The sequence below is a fragment of the Pseudophryne corroboree genome, chromosome 2 (assembly GCF_028390025.1).
Source record: "Pseudophryne corroboree isolate aPseCor3 chromosome 2, aPseCor3.hap2, whole genome shotgun sequence".
Taxonomy (NCBI): domain Eukaryota; kingdom Metazoa; phylum Chordata; class Amphibia; order Anura; family Myobatrachidae; genus Pseudophryne; species Pseudophryne corroboree.
In genome coordinates this window covers 405,714,304-405,721,160 of record NC_086445.1, presented here as the reverse complement: position 1 = coordinate 405,721,160, position 6,857 = coordinate 405,714,304, and the positions used below count along the sequence as shown (strand labels likewise).

Below are 6,857 nucleotides of genomic sequence, written 5' to 3'. Positions count from 1 at the left end.
AGGATGCTGCTGTGACTCCTAGCAGATGTAGTCTCTTCATGATGCGGTATCTGCGGCCGGAAACCGGAAATAGTTCAAATGTCACTAGGGATTCTGGTAAATGTAGTCTCGACATGAGGCAATAGTTGCAGCCGGAGGAGGCTTGAAATCCACAATAGTTTAGTGCAGTGTAATGCAACATATCTACCATGTATAATACAAGTGCACAGTCTGGAACCTGATCCCTAGAGGAAGGAGTGGGCCCTCAGGCAGTGGTGCCTACCGGTGGTTTCCCTGGTACCCCTGTGGGCCAGTCTGATCCTGGCCGGGAGTGGTTTGTATGCCGCTAGGGGTTCTGGTAGGTGTAGTATGAGGAGGCGTTACCAAGGCAACCAAATGGTTCTCTAATCAAGTTAGAAACATTTGACAATGTGGTGCTTTGATGTGGAATAAATGTTGTTGTTCACAATTGTAGATATTATGATGTTCCTTATAGCAGTAAATAATATTCTTTTGGGAATCATAGTCCCTAAAATGATCTTCTTTAAATAAGTGATGTTCATGGGGATTGTAGATCTGTCAACAGAAGGTAAATATTACCATTTTGATAAGGTTTTAAATTTAAATATTAAAAGGTATAAAAATAACTAAACGAAATAGGGTGATAAGAAGGAGATAGAAAAAGTGATATAACTGGTAAAGTTTGGGATAACTATTGAAGGATTTAAAATTTCTAAAGGAACAACTTCAGTTCAAAGTCGTTGTTCAAACCACCAGGGGTAAGGGTATTGAGTAAAAATATAGCTTTCATTTCAGATATATCTAGGTTTCTCTCTATATTTTTATCTCTCCATGTTGGCTTGATGTGTTTGATTCTGACAAATTTTTTATATGTTGGATGGAACATTCATGTTTGATTTTGAAGTAGTTAGAGAGGTGGTGAGTCTCAACCCCTTTCTTCACGTTTCGCAGGTGTTCCCCTATCATTGTTTTGAGTGGTCGGGTGGTCCTACCGATGTAATTGAGTCCCGCAGGTGACCCGCAACTGGAAGTGATGCAATTATCAATTAGTATTTCTCCTATTAAATATGGAAACTCGTGCCCTTGTACCCCCACGCCTTGAAAAAGAGTCTCTGACTCAAAACGTGTTAGATAGGTGGGGGCACTACATCAGCGGGCACTGTATGTCACTCTAAGGGAAGGTAGGACATTTGAAAGGAATTTTTTCTTCTTTTTTATTAGATTCAGGACTTTTTAGTTGGCCACTTGGTTCCGAAATGATTCTAATCTCCTTCAGAGCCCTGCATTTCCACAGAGTTAATGTCTTTTATGAGTTTAATTGTATCAAATTGAATAAATGTTCATTTTTTATTTAAATGGATTGATGCCGTCTGTATGCTGGTGAAAGAAACCGCTATATGAGGAACAAAGCAGCTCCCATTGTGAGTGTTAGGTACGCCATTGCCTACTGACAATCTTTCAGATACCTGTTACCTTCTTTTTTGCTTTGAAGAACTCTCACCATCTGTCTAATTAATTCAGAAGTGACCTAAAGATACCTTTATACGTGTCTGCACACCGTTGTCTTGGTAAGTCAGGTGTGTTAACAATTTAAAAATCTCTTACATGATAATCGACAACCCACATCTTATGTGAGGTATGCCAACTAGTCCAGCAACCACCTAAAGATACCTTTATGAGTGTCCACACACCATTGTCTGTGTAAGTTAGGTGTGTTTTCAATAAGAAAATCCTTTTTGATGTGAAGATAAGAGATACCTTTATATGTTTAAGCTGACTACTTACATTGTACAGTATGAAGTTAGATTTAAGGATGCCGCACAGGACTGAGTGGTTTATATTTTAGAGTATAATTGCAAGAGGTTTCCAAGATAATCGACCAGTCAGAAAAGAATTCTGGAATTTATCACCATCTACCAGTAAAATAATTTTTTGTAGATATAAACAGTGATTGTCGATGGTGCTCCCATAGGTCCAATGCATATGTAGTAAAGGAGAAAGAAAAAGAAAAAAAGAGACCTTTGTTGGGAGCACTCCCACTTGGAAACAATAATGATTTGAGTAATAAGCAATGATATGAAAAATAAAGTAATTAAAATGTAACCTTTAATTATATTATATTAAAATATTGGTACACCAATTGTGTTAAATCACTCTTAAGTGGCTAATCAATGTGAGCCACCTGGTAAAGCTAAATTGTGAAAATATTGATGAAAGTACAAGGCATTTATTTGGCAGGCCCAGAATACTTGGATATATGGAGTAGGTACTATAACCAAATTAGTGCCGTCAAAAAAACCTACAACACCTGGTATTCCTTAGTGGTCCACCACCTAAGTACTGACCAGGCCCAACACCGTATTGCTTCCAAGATCAGACGAGATTGGGCATGCGCGGTGTGGTATGGTAGTAGATCAGCATTGATATGGCAATTTCTACCACTGATATATAGATGGTAGAGAGTTATTGGTAAGCACCTTGTTACCAAGTTAACCGAGTAATCTCTAAAGAGACAATATATGTTTAACCATCATTGCACCAGATTGTATCCCAAATCTGTAGGTATACGTAGGTTTAAATCATGTGGTCAATAATTTCTCGGCCCGCAGGAAATGCCTGTATGTTTCATTATGTGCTGTGCAGCACCTTTGGGGATGGGTTTATGCTACGGATAAGGCAGATATAGACCACTGTTATACTGATAACATGCCGCAATATTTGTGTATGATCCAAAGAGAAATCGTCTCTTTTGTTAATTGGATCACCCTATTGAAGGGAAAAAGAAGGTTATTGTGAAATTGTAAGCTCAAAGGTTTATAAATATAACTCCTATTATGCCATGATCGAAAATGCAGGACAAAGAATGATATAGAAATTGTTAGGAGAAAGAAAACAAACTTGGAAAGTATGCAAGATGTATAACAATCTCAATTATCCAATTAATGGCTAATTAGTACCATGGTGCCTAACAAAGTATAAGCGTTGTCTTTGAAACAGAAAAATTTGCCACAATAACTCATATAGCATGTATCCACAGTGTGTCTATAATGTATCTGTCTAACATGTCATAGACAGACAGAAATTGCCACAATAAACCCAAAGAGGGGACATATAAATGATCCCCCAAAAGAGCATATGCTAGGTGATTTTTACAATGCACAATAGCTTTATAATCCAGTAAAAACCTGCATATGAATAGGTGCTGATGCGCTATATTGTGATAATTGGCATAACATTTGCCAAAGAGACCAATGCACACTGATTCTTAAATGTGTATGTGCAAGTAGGTTTGACGGGAGATAGTGTAGCAGATGGGACAAAGTAGTAATTATGTTTGCCCGCTCTCAGTGCACCGCTGGCCGCTGAGCTCCAGCGTCAATGTAGTTTGTCTAATCTCCTCTCCTACTAACAGGAGATCGATAGGCATGTAGGGACAAAAAAAGAGATACTTAAGTGTTTATCTGCTCGTAGCGCGCCGCTGATCGCCGGGCTCTGGCGTCTGTGCTGATTATCTGACCTCCTCTCCTGCCGGTCTCTGGTCATGTGAGCGCACTCATCATGACCATCCTGTTCACCTCCCAACGTACGTTTCACAGATTAGCTTGTTCACGGGTACGCGGCGCGCTACGAGCAGATAAACACTTAAGTATCTCTTTTTTTGTCCCTACATGCCTATCGATCTCCTGTTAGTAGGAGAGGAGATTAGACAAACTACATTGACGCTGGAGCTCAGCGGCCAGCGGTGCACTGAGAGCGGGCAAACATAATTACTACTTTGTCCCATCTGCTACACTATCTCCCGTCAAACCTACTTGCACATACACATTTAAGAATCAGTGTGCATTGGTCTCTTTGGCAAATGTTATGCCAATTATCACAATATAGCGCATCAGCACCTATTCATATGCAGGTTTTTACTGGATTATAAAGCTATTGTGCATTGTAAAAATCACCTAGCATATGCTCTTTTGGGGGATCATTTATATGTCCCCTCTTTGGGTTTATTGTGGCAATTTCTGTCTGTCTATGACATGTTAGACAGATACATTATAGACACACTGTGGATACATGCTATATGAGTTATTGTGGCAAATTTTTCTGTTTCAAAGACAACGCTTATACTTTGTTAGGCACCATGGTACTAATTAGCCATTAATTGGATAATTGAGATTGTTATACATCTTGCATACTTTCCAAGTTTGTTTTCTTTCTCCTAACAATTTCTATATCATTCTTTGTCCTGCATTTTCGATCATGGCATAATAGGAGTTATATTTATAAACCTTTGAGCTTACAATTTCACAATAACCTTCTTTTTCCCTTCAATAGGGTGATCCAATTAACAAAAGAGACGATTTCTCTTTGGATCATACACAAATATTGCGGCATGTTATCAGTATAACAGTGGTCTATATCTGCCTTATCCGTAGCATAAACCCATCCCCAAAGGTGCTGCACAGCACATAATGAAACATACAGGCATTTCCTGCGGGCCGAGAAATTATTGACCACATGATTTAAACCTACGTATACCTACAGATTTGGGATACAATCTGGTGCAATGATGGTTAAACATATATTGTCTCTTTAGAGATTACTCGGTTAACTTGGTAACAAGGTGCTTACCAATAACTCTCTACCATCTATATATCAGTGGTAGAAATTGCCATATCAATGCTGATCTACTACCATACCACACCGCGCATGCCCAATCTCGTCTGATCTTGGAAGCAATACGGTGTTGGGCCTGGTCAGTACTTAGGTGGTGGACCACTAAGGAATACCAGGTGTTGTAGGTTTTTTTGACGGCACTAATTTGGTTATAGTACCTACTCCATATATCCAAGTATTCTGGGCCTGCCAAATAAATGCCTTGTACTTTCATCAATATTTTCACAATTTAGCTTTACCAGGTGGCTCACATTGATTAGCCACTTAAGAGTGATTTAACACAATTGGTGTACCAATATTTTAATATAATATAATTAAAGGTTACATTTTAATTACTTTATTTTTCATATCATTGCTTATTACTCAAATCATTATTGTTTCCAAGTGGGAGTGCTCCCAACAAAGGTCTCTTTTTTTCTTTTTCTTTCTCCTTTACTACATACTTACATTGTACGCCAACAGAACAGTGGAGATATATGCATTTAATTTTCCCTGGATGCATTAACAATACTACACATTGTGGGTTTCATGTTATATATTTTTTCACATATACCCGAGTGTCCCGTCAAATCATCTGGAATAGAATACTTCTGGACATCAATTTGGGTTTGTGGTTTAAAAGCTAACTATTCTAGCTTCCACTCCATTCTCACCCTCACTGCTTAAAGGTAGCACCATCTAGTCCACACAATCACAATTTTTTTTCTCTCGAATTTTTGGACCTTTTTTGGGATAGGTCTACTAGTAGATAAAGAAGGCAGCAACCATTATATGAGAAGTGCCACAAAGGACTTCCCCAAAACCTTTACACATTCAGGGTAAATAAACATAGCTACATCAGCAGATGACACTGAAATAAGTATCAGGTGCAGTTGAAGATTATTAAAATAAGAAAAAGATAAGCACATGAGGGAAGAGGGCCCTACTCATGAGAGCTTACATTCTAAAGGGGAGGGGTGGACAAACAGGGGTGACACAGATGGGGTAAACAGAGAGCATGGAACAGAGGGTTAGGAGGAGAGTTGGCTGGGTTTAGTGAAGAAGTGGGTCTTGAGAGCCCATTTGAAGTTCTGTAGAGAGATGGAGACTCTGAGGGGGAGAGGTAGGGAATGCAAGAGAAAGGGAGCAGCACGTGAAAAATCTTGTAGGTAGGAGTGGGAGGAAGTAATCAATAAGCAGGAGAGTCATCATGCATTAGCAGAGCGAAGAGCCTACATAAAAAAAAGATGCCCAATATATATATACCATATGTACTTAGATTTGTTGTATGTGTATCAGGTGTCAAAAAAGAATTGGTGCAGAATTGTGTTTATATATAAATGTGGGGGCTAGCATTGCTGGTGCATTATTGGTATCAGTTGCTTGTTATGTTGTTTGGTGGACCATATATGTAATTTGCTTTTGTTGTCTTTTGTAAGCTTAATGATGGAATTAATTGTAGTTGGTAAATCAAGCAAGCATATATTATCATTAAATCATTTGTAAGTTCTGTACTATTAACTTCCTGACTATGGCAGGATACTGACTGAACCATTCGGCCCTATGATTTAATATAAGCAGCATCTATTCTTTTGGTCCAAATATCTATATGACCAAAGATATTTATACATACAACCAACTTTAAATGTTGGTTTCATTTAAGTTACAGTACTGTAAACTGTTGATAACTTTTGTTTTGCAAAGGTATCAAATCGAATTGCACATAAAGTACAGGGGCTGATTCTGCATCAAATTCATCCAAGGCTGCTTTTCCATCTGGCTGCTTACTATATTATGCTAATGTGAAAATCTGCTGTGTATACTAAGGCACTGTAACTGGGCATGAGATATAAGGTATAGAGTACGCTGTTTGTGAGAGCTTACATTAAAAAGCCAGGTGGCAATGAGAGACTCTAAGAGCAAATAACAACACCAATTGACTAGATGAGTATTATTAGTTAAGTAACTGGACATATTGTAAGCCTAGACAAGCATGAAGATGAGGGTTTTGAGGGGATGTCTGAAAGCTTGAGGGTTGGATACAAGAGAAGGGTGAGGCAAAAAGTTCCATAGAAATAAAGCAGTGCAGAAGAGCTATTGGACATGGGAGTGAGCACAGGTTGCAAGAGAGGGGAAAGCCATAGTCTAAAAATGGTTGAACTGCAGTGAATCTCACAATGGGGTCAGTGAGATATAAAAGAGAAGCA

The 6,857-nt window shown here is 38.6% G+C and overlaps 2 pseudogenes; one reads left to right on the top strand and one right to left on the bottom strand.

The window, feature by feature from the left end:
* Positions 1 to 2,296: 2,296 nt before the first annotated feature.
* LOC135051759 (5S ribosomal RNA) lies at positions 2,297 to 2,415 on the bottom strand (annotated as a pseudogene).
* Positions 2,416 to 4,680: 2,265 nt separating this feature from the next.
* On the top strand, positions 4,681 to 4,799 carry LOC135051757 (5S ribosomal RNA; annotated as a pseudogene).
* The last annotated feature ends 2,058 nt before the right edge of the window (positions 4,800 to 6,857 follow it).